General features: G+C 39.8%; 1 pseudogene; it reads left to right on the top strand.

The window, feature by feature from the left end:
• Window positions 1-8,232: 8,232 nt before the first annotated feature.
• Window positions 8,233-8,844, top strand: LOC114207102 (high mobility group protein B1 pseudogene; annotated as a pseudogene).
• The last annotated feature ends 1,950 nt before the right edge of the window (window positions 8,845-10,794 follow it).

Here is a 10,794-nt window from a genome sequence, read left to right as displayed (position 1 = left end):
ATTGTCTACACATCTCAATATCTCAATAGTAAAAGAAAAGGGTAGAATCGCCTAAGCCTATATTTTACAGAATAAAAGGAAGAGTTCAAAATCTACATAGAATAATCCATCCATCAAGTTGCAAATTGCTACAGCAATTGCAGATCACTCTGTATGCACAGAGAAAAGTATTTGCCTGTTATTATTATCCATGGACCATATTGATTCACTTTAAATATTTATGAAGTTGTTTTTTTTTTTACTTTATAAATCTATAAACCTGTTATTACGAAGTTTCCGTAGCTCTTCTTTCTCTGACTAGGAAGCTAAGTCATTGAAAACCACTCCTATTTATAATAGAGTCCAGCTCCAAGGTGATAAATGTAATCAGTTATTATTGACTTCAGGGCTATTAAGGTACAAAGGAAGTCTATTTTCTCATCTATTCTTTCACCTGCACATATCCATAAACACAACCACAAGATATTCCCTCTTCAGATGCTACAAGTTGGTAGCCTATGGATGAATAGGTTTTATTTAGCTCTATTATAACTTTTTAAATATGAAGCTAATAATTAAAAATGTACATATTTCATACAAAAATATGAGTACCTGCCTTTCCTTTTTTTTTTTTTTTGAGAAAAGATCTGGTGATATCAGACCTAAAATGTCCACCCTTTCTATTATTTTTTTAAAGATTTTATTTATTTATTTGCTAGAGAGAGAGAGCACACACATGCACAAGCAGGGGGAGTGGCAGGTAGAGGGAGAGGGAGAAGCAGACTCCCCACTGAGCAGGGAGCCCGATGTGGGGCTCGATCCCAGGACCCTGGGATCATGACCTGAGCTGAAGGCGGACGCTTAACCAACTGAGCCACCCAGGCGCCCTGTCTGCCCTTTTTAAACAAGGCAAGCAACCTTCCATATGGAATCCCCACCCGTCCCGGTAGCCTCCCTAACACGAAGAACCAACATCAGCTACCACTAATCATTTCACTTGCATTATTTTCCTTTCTATGGCAGAGAAATATTTCCTCTAAAAATGTCTATTTTAAATGGGAAGAAAAAATAGAAACTAAGAGGGGATGTTTGATCATCCTTTGCCCAATCCTACTCAATAATGCTCCCTGTCTGGCCCTGTCTAGACATTTGAGTTTGTGATCACCACTTTTTATTACTAGATGAAAACCAAATAATCTCTTGAAATAAAAATAATTCAAGATTGTGGGGTTCTTGCTTGTCCGGATGGCCTATGCCAGAAGGGAATCAAGAAGCTGTCCAAAGGTAAATCGATTATATAGTCTAATAGTCACATGCCCAGATTCTAGAGCAAGATACTTAAGCTCAAATCCTGACTTTGCCATTATGTATTTTGTGGTCTTGGGCAAATTATTTAAGTCTCTGAGATTCAGCTGTCCTTTTGGTACAATGAAGATAATAATAGCATCTACCTTGTAGGGTCATTTGAGGGTAAAATTAAGTGCTCAGAATGGTGCCTGGTAAGTAGTAAACATTATATACATTATAGAACCAAACTAAAATGGAGTCCCTTATGTCAAGGACAGAACAAAGATGTTCAACGCAGGGGAATAAAAGAAACCTATTCCATTAGATACTTATAGCTCTTCTCAGAAATCATCAGAGGACACCAGCCAATCCTCAAACACCAAATCTGTTCATGCCACCTCTGAACTTCCTTATCCTCCTGACTCAGCTACCCCGATCCAAATAAGCAAGAAGACCACTAGGCAACCAGTTAGCTGACAAAGTCAAATAACTTCCATGTTTATCCTATGAAAATCCCATAGTCTGTGAGCAGCTCAGAACTCATTGCTCCCGTAGCCTTGAGTTTCCAAGCTTGAAGGTCAAAAGCTTTGCAATAAACTCATTGTTCTGCTTTGTTTTATTCAGTAAGCAGAGTTTGGTTTTTGACAATGTGTTCGCTATTATTATTATAAGAAAGGAACTGCCCCTATAAACATTCCCACCTTGTCCAGTGTCAGTGTAATTGGCAATCATACTCTGTAAAATTATCAACCCCCAGAATACATATAAACACTTTGATGAAATTATGTCTACACAATTAAAATTAAATAGCAAAGCAATTATTGAAGAAATTGAACTAATGTAGACAGTTAATTTGCCTTGATAATTCAGGTCCTAATTTTTTTTAACCTTATAAAGCAGGTAGTAGAGCTCAGGTCCCGAAATGTCTAAATATCTACATACATCAACTCTCCAAATTCCTCACTTTGCCTACACAGTCCTAATTTAAAAATAAACAAATAACTTGTTAAAAACAGTAACAATTACTTATTTTATTTATTTACTTGACAGAGAGAGAGAGAGAGAGAGCACAGGCAGGGGCAGTGGCAGGCAGAGGGAGAGGGAGAAGCGGGTTCTCTGCTGGGCAAGGAGCTTGATGCAGGGCTCAATCCCAGGACCCTGGGATCATGACCTGAGCTGAAAGCAGACGCTTAACCAACTGAGTCATCCAGGCGCCCCTAAAAACAATAACAATTATGAAGTCCCCCTCATGGCTCTACAAATATTGATGTCCCATCTAACTAGAAGTCCTTTGAGCTCACGTTTCTACATCTGACTTTTTCCCTTCCGAAAGGAAGTGCTTACAACAAACTTCCTTCTCATTGCCCCAAAACCTCTACTTGGATGGTCAGAGGCTTATGGATGATGGCAGGGTGGGGGTGTGATATGGGGCACGGAAAGGAAAGAAAATAAATCATGTACTTAATATAAAGGAATGCACAAAGCACCGATTGTAATTTTATAAAGAAGAGAACCTAAGCAACTATTATATTGTCACATATGCATTCCATAAATGCCCTAAGGGGAAATACATGGACATGAATATCATTGAAAAAAGTATAATGAGTCTTAATGATCTCTCCTGGAAGCAACCTATATGCTGAAACATTGCCCAGCAGGACAGAGAGATCCTTGCACTTCAGCCCTAACCCACACACGAAGAACCCTTCCTAGGCCATTCTGGTTCCCAAAGGCTCTACTTTCAACTCCAGGGCAATTTATAAGATCTACAGGAGACTCCCAGAGCAAAGCAAGACACTATATTGACTGATTTGACCAATCAAGTCAAAATAGCCACATCAAAATGTAAAAGTATTTTTTTTAATTATCTACTAAAGTAACCTACAAATATTCCTCATCTTTACTCCAGTCCTGGGGCTCAGGGATTAAGGGTAAGCTTCAGGAATGAGACATCTCCTATAACTTTTATGAATTTTTTTTCTCCTGAAAGTTTAATGGTTCTTAGAAAATTACCAACTTGGATGTTCTAGATGCTTCCATGGAAATAGAGAGGGTGCTACAACAGGCAGTTGTGAGTTTTAAATGTGGCCACTAAAGAAGACATTAATAAAACAATTAACATTAAGTTCCTGCCATATAACAAGTATTCTAAAAAGTCCAGGGGTCAAATCAGAACCAATTTTTGCTACCCTACTCTGTCCAACAAACCCTCCCTTCTTCCAAACTCACCTTGCCCACATTAAATTCACCTTTTCATAAAACTAAATTAAGCCCTGCTGGATTAAATAATTTAGGACAACTGGAAAAGAAACAAAATATATTTTTCTGCTTTTAAAGTATTCACTTAGAAAATAAAATATACCCACAAAACTATAAAACACACATATGCATGAGCAGTGCAAAAAAGGGTCCCATGTATATTTAGACCAATGCAAGCTTTGGACCAAGCAAGACCGAGGGAAATAAAGGGGAGAGCAAAAGGTCAAAGACTGGAATCTAATCCTGAACGCTGACACCCTGCCAGGGTAACCCTGCACAGAACACTGCTCCTCTCTTAGACCAGTAAGTGAAGTGACTAGATTAGATTAAAAAAATAGTTTGTTCCGGCTCTGACAAGAACTTAATACCAAGAATACCAAAGATTTTCAAAAGGCTTGTTGCTATATTCCACAATGGCTGTTTAAAATTATTAAGCAAATCCTGAGATTTTTCAGTTCAGTGGTGTTTATTATAACAGACTTTGTCCAGGGTATCCCAAACCGAACCTTTAAATATACACAGTATCTAGAGTAAAGAACCAACTAGTACAAGGTAGAATTAAACATGGAAACTTCTAGGGATTTAACCTGAGAAAGAGAGAAGATGGTATGTTTACAACTACAAACCTCCTCTAGAAAAATACACAAACACACATTTTGCATACAATTTTAGAAGATTCACAAACCCTTAGAAAGATTAAATTTTGAGAAAAACTAGAATTTGAAGACAGGAAGTAAGGGGGTGGGGGTTACCTAATGGGAGCTTCCTAGCCAGTGGGGGGAGAAGGGTATCCATGTGGTATTTTGCTTAAAATCTAAAGGCATCGTATTTGACAGCCACTTTATGATATAATAAACCTTAATACAGCTAGTCTCCAGCTAAAATTCAGATCTCTTGAAACTAGAAGACAAATCCAGTGTTTTAGTCATAATTAAGCTTTTGAAAACATTAACAGAATATTTTCATTCATTCTTTCTGAAAAGGAAACGCTGCTCGTTTTCATTCAAAGACCAGCTTCCTTTTCATTCTTAAAACACAGACACACACACACACACACACACACACACACACACACACACCTGAAATAAGGCATGATGAGATGCCCTCTTCTGTTTCTAAACAGTTAATGCAAGGGTTTTTTGAATCCCAGCAATTTGGAGGATTTCACATTAAACTGTGAACACGGTAGGATTTTAAAATCCTAAAGCACTTCTATTGACCTCCAGCGACCGGCATATTTCCTTATGCAGCAGAAGTTCCTCTTTGCCAATTAAAAAGTCCTCATTCCTCTCTGTGTGTAATAGCACACCCTGTTCCTGGCTGAAAAGAAAATAAAATTAACCTTAGGCGGGCGGCTGTGCGCCTGATTTCCCTGGGTGAGTGAATGAGCTCACCAAATGTATAAATAATGTGCCCAAGTCTCCTTGCTGCTCAGGCTTTTTTTTTTTTTTTTTTTTTTTTTTAATTCATTGCCCAGGAGCCTGGAGCACAATTCCAAGCTGCTAATATGTTAATACTTTCACCAGGGCTTGATTCCAGTTGCTGAAAAACCAGTAAGATAACAGTCAACCCAGAAGGATGGCCCAAACTTCCTGTTCTTTGTTGGCAGGCTTTGGGTGTGCAGCTTGCAAAGTTTGACAAATTATGCAAAGAAACAAACGTAAAAGGACAGTTCCAAGATCTAAATTGAGGTGCTGGAGCTCAGTTGTTTTAGTGGAACTGCCGCTGGGCTGCAGCCAGTTACATCTGGGCAGGAAGGAAATGCAAATTAAAAGGAAAAATTAGGCCATTTTAGAGCAAAGCGATTTTTCAGCAAAATCTCAGTGCTGACACTAACGAATAAAGAAGGTATTATTTAGTGTTAAATTGGATTGATTGATTTTTTCCCCAGTCATTCTATACTGCTTCTTTGCCTCTTCCCTGGAGTCACTGAGGTGTTTTGATAAGGGCTCACTATTTCTGCAGACTACCAGTTCTCATCTTTGTTACTTCATACAACCTCTTTTTTTAAAGCTGTATTTATTTTAGAGATGGGCAGGGGAAAGGGAGAGGGAGAGAGAGAGAATCCCAAGCAGACTCTGTGCTGAGTGCGGAGCCCGATGCCGGGGCTCGATCTCACAACCCTGAGATCATGACCTGAGCCAAAAGCAAGAGTCGAAGCTTACCAGACTGAGCCACCCAGGCACCCCCATACAAACTCTTTTCATCTCACTTGACTACAGAAAGCGATTTTGTCCTCATGTAAGACCTGTACATTTGACTGAAGTCAAAGCTAATTGCTTTTTTTGTCTTTTCATCATCTTCAAAACTGAACAAACAACTCTGATCTAGAAGATTAAACTTTGGAATCGGAGCGGAATTTTAGACACCTCTCTAGTATTTACCATCCCCGAGAACTTGAGATCCCTCCACTGTAAGAGTCAGAAATACCTGTTTTGGTTAGATCATCAGGTGGCTGTTAGGATACAATGAGATACATATGGAAATGCACTTTGATACTATTCTTCACACTTATTATTTATTGACTCATTTAATCCTCACAACTTTATAAAGATAGCTTTATCCCTATTTTACAGATAAGAAAACTGAGGCAGAGAGATTCAAGTCACTTGCCAGGTCTCCCAGCTACTATGTGGAACCTCTGAGATTCAGACCCAGTTAGTGTGGGTACAAAGCTCACACCACCACCTTTACACACACTGCCTTCCAGTATGGATGGCAAGTACTGTTATGCATTCATCTATTCATCACCTCCGTATTGACCATCTACCATATGCCTCACATTCTCTGGTTACAATATTGCTTTTCATTTCACCCTCTTTATTCTTCACCCTCCAGGAAATAAAGAAAACAGGGCATAGGAAGAAGAAAGAAGACTCAAAACCCATCGTTGAGACCCTTTTGGAAAATAATCATACAAAATCTTCAGATGCTGTTGTTCAGTTGAGAAGACCTCTCTGTGGCATAGACTCACCTACCATTGATAGGAAGAGTTGGGGGTGAGCAAGGCAATGATGCATAGCCCAGTGTCCCCTCCACAGGCAGATGTGGAGGGGGAAGACTGCAAAAGCACAAAGTAAGTCTGGACCAGGGTGTTCAGCTCACTGAACAGCAGAATCACATCATGGCAAACCTCAAAGCCCCAGCCACCCGAGCCTCAGCGTCCTTCACTAGGTCACCACAGGGTCCAGGGGGACAACGTCCATGAACACGCTTGCTGGACTGTGAAGGGCTCTACAATGTTAGAGGTAAAGACCAGCTGACTAACAGCAAGTGACCCCCAGCTTCAACAAAGACTCCAGAATTGGCAGCTCTATACAGGAGACATAGATATGATATTTAATTTTTTTAATGGGGGGATGGGGGGGTGAAAATCTCAGAATTTGTTTATAATTATTTAGAAAAAGTAACCATTACAAAAAAGGTAATTAACACTTTTAACACTAATAAGGCTTTCTCTTCCAAAGCAGTCTTCTCCAAGAACTTCAAATAAGTTTAACCCTCATTAGTTAATCACCTCCTCCCATAGTAAGTGGTCATTGTGATTAGTTGCCTACTTTTAAGAAAGGGAAAATTTAAACAAAACAAGAATAAATGGAACCGAAATATAATAACAAATTTATATTTTATTTTCATGCCCAGTTCCTCGCACAGAACTCCAAAAATCCTAGTAATTTCCTGAGTGATAGGGGTGAGAGGTGTCTTGTTATTCAAAATAAGCCCCTTCCAACCCTACCTGAGTTTGTGCTAAAGTGCTGGCTGCTGGATAGCTTTGGATGAGTTAGTTGCCAGAGGAGCCAATCATGTGATTAGAAGGTTGGAATTTTCAGTACCCATTCCTGACCTTTAAGGAGGGGAGAAGGGCTAGAAATTCAGTAATCATCAATGGCCAATGATTTAATCATTTGTGCCTACATAATGGAAAACCTTCATAAAAAAACCTAAGATAGTAGGATTCCAAGACCTTCCAGGTTGGTGAATGTATTCATGTGCCAGGAAAGTGGCACACCCCAAACTCCACTGGGACAGAAGCTCCTGCACTCAGGACTTGTCTGGATCTCACCTTATGTACCTCTTCATCAAGCTGTATATTTATATCCTTTATAATAAACTGGTCATGGTAAGTAAAGTGTTTTCCTGAGTCCTGTGAGCCCTTACAACAAATTACTAAACCTGGGGAGGGGGTCATGGGAACCCCTGGTTTGTAGTCAAGTCAGATCAAAGTGTGGGTTACCTGGGGACCCACTACTTGCAATTGGCATGTTAAGTTGGGGGCAGGCTTATGGGACTATGAGTTCTCTTAACTCTGAGTAGTTAGTACCAGAGTTGAATTAAAGTATAGGACATCCAGTTGGCGTTGACAGAGAACTGGAGAATTGCTTGGTGTCGAAAACCCACACATGTGGTGTCAGAACTGTTGACAACAGAAGGGATATTTAGGCATTTCTACACAAAGCCAGGGAAAAGAGTCCTCTATCAGGAAGCATGCACGTTCTCTTTACTTGGAAGTACCAATTCCTTTTTGAAATGCTGGCTACATAGGGACTCGGCCTTCTCCTATAATTTGCCCTTGTGATAAATAGTAATAGTATTATTACAGCCATTGCAGTACATCGAGCTCCACAGAGACAGCACTGGGGCAAGTGAGAGCCAGACGGGCCCTGGGCGACTCTGCCTCACTGAGGAAAATAATTAAACAGGGGCAAAGGTGATCCTAAGAAGCCGAGAGGCAAAATGTTATCATATGCATTCTTTGTGCAAACTTGCCGAGAGGAGCACAAGAAGAAGCACCCACATGCTTCAGTCAACTTCTCAGAGTTTTCTGAGAAATGCTCAGAAAGATGAAAGACCGTATCTGCTAAAGAGAAAGGAAAATTTGAAGACATGGCAAAGGCGGACAAGGCCTGTTATGAAAGAGAAATGAAAACTTATATCCCCCCTAAAAGGGAAACAAAAAAGAAGTTCAAGGATCCCAATGCACTCAAGAGGCCTCCTTCGGCCTTCTTCTTGTTTTGTTCTGAGTATCACCCAGAAATCAAAGGAGAACATCCCGGCCGATCCACTGGTGATGTTGCAAAGAAACTGGGAGAGATGTGGAATAACACTGCTGCAGATGACAAGCAGCCTTATGAAAAGAAGGCTGCTAAGCTGAAGGAAAAATATGAAAAGGATATTGCTGCATATCAAGCGAAAGGGAAGCCTGATGCGGCAAAAAAGGGAGTTGTCAAGGCTGAAAAGCATAAGAAAAAGAAGGAAGAGGAGGAAGATGAAGAGGAGGAGGAGGAGGAGGAAGATGAAGAAGATGATGATGATGAGTAAGAGAAATACTGAACATCTGCGTCCTGGATGATAGTAATAAACTAACAATTGCCGAGGTTTTATAAATAAATAATAAAAATAATAATAGTGTTAACATGGGAAGTGTAACATCCCTCTCTCCTCATACCCTTCTCCCCATCTTCTAGGACACCTAGCAAGATGAGGATCATGGAGCCTGTTGCTGTCAATCAGTTCTCAGCACGCACCACATCACGCACACACACACAAGGTGTATGAGAGCATATACACAGTTCTGACCCTGAACGTGCTGATAGTAAGCTTCATGGACGTAGATGGAATGGATAAGAGATTCCCTAAATTCACAGTAGCCACTCAAGGTCCAAGAGTAATCCCAGGCCCCTGAGTTCAGACATTTACTCAAAGCAAAAAATCCAAAATCATCTCAGAAAAGTGAAAGAGTGGACAGAAATAACTCCAGATATTTTTTCAAAAGTAAAGTTGAGGGGTAAAAGGGGTTGTAATTACAAAATGGATAAGAAACAGGAGGCTTCATTGTCAGTGACATTTTCTTACCAAGCAGGGCTGCCATTTAAGAAGCAGAAAGATAATGGAAGGCATCAATAACACAGTGGTGCCTAAAAACTTTTCTTTAGATAGACCTATGGGGTCTAGAAAGAGGCACAACATATCAAGAGGGATAAGTCTCCTCTAAAAAAGTACCTCAAAACAGAAAGTAGTTAACACACAGCTTTTCCAAGGCTTAACAAGGGAAGATGTAAATGCTGTAGATTTGGGGGACATATATCCTGAGGGCAGAAGAACCAACGAAGTGACATGGAATCACAGATTCTTGGAAAATGTTTCAGAGATGTAGACACTGATTCTACTCAACATGGCTCCGTACCCTTTGACTGAAAATTTCCAGTGTCCAGAAGGTTACTAGCAAGGCAGTCTTACATTTTTAAATGCTAATTTAAAATATTTCTTTTCTTTTTACATTGGCCTGAAATCTGCCTCCATATAACTCACATCTACGGAAGCTAGGACTTCTGCAATAATGAGAATAAGTGTCCGTGACAGGACATGACAAAAATAAAAATAGTTATCAGTCCCTCTACAAGCCTGCTTTTCTCCAAACCAGTTACAGTTCTTTTTGAAACTCAGATGGTATGGTTTCTAGATCTCTCAAAAACCCTAGAGGCTATGTTTTGACATCAAATTTCAGTGTGCTTAAGAATACCTGAAATGCTTGTTAGAGATGAAGACTGCCAGTCTCCCAATCCCCCACCATGTTCTGATGCAGTTGGGATATCTGGGAAGGACCCTCAACCAGAATATGTAGGTCTCCCTTCCTGATGCAGGTAGCGTAAGGCCATACTTGAGAAAGTGCGCTGGTATATCCTTGCCGCATCAAAGAAAGATACCACAAACTGGACATGGTACTCCAAACTCGCTCCTACTAATTCAGGGTCCAACGAGACCTCTACCTTCTCTGATCTCAACACACATGTCTATTTCCAAAGCCTCACCTCTTTTGTATAAAATATTTTGTCAGTTCTGTCCTTAGAGAATATAACTGCAAGGCACATTAATTTTGATATCTGAGTATGCTTTATGTATGACCCAAATCAGAATGATGAAAGTTGTATTCAGATGTATATTATGATAGATGCAGACATAATTCAAAAGCAAACTTTCCAAGTCCTGACTCTGGTCCTGCCTGACAGGGAAAAATTCTGACAGCCTAGGAATATTTTTATATGCTGATCTATTTCTAGTAGAAATTTTTCTTTGCTATTATTTTAGTTTCAGAAAACTATTTACTATTTTAAAAGTTAACCATTTTATATGCCTGTTCTTACTTTTGATCAGAGACCACCCTGTCAAAATTCTTCATAACCCCCCAATGTCACAAGTTTTGTTGAAAATTACAAGATCCTCTTCTGGGAAAAACAAAGGACAGAACAGACTATTGTGGGTTGGGGTCAA

Source organism: Eumetopias jubatus, unplaced genomic scaffold (genome assembly GCF_037043125.1).
Source record: "Eumetopias jubatus isolate StellerSeaLion01/CBP00866 unplaced genomic scaffold, mEumJub1_p1.0 scaffold_1, whole genome shotgun sequence".
Classification (NCBI taxonomy): Eukaryota; Metazoa; Chordata; class Mammalia; order Carnivora; family Otariidae; genus Eumetopias; species Eumetopias jubatus.
Note: the sequence above shows the minus strand (reverse complement) of the source record. Positions and strands in the feature narration are given on the sequence as shown.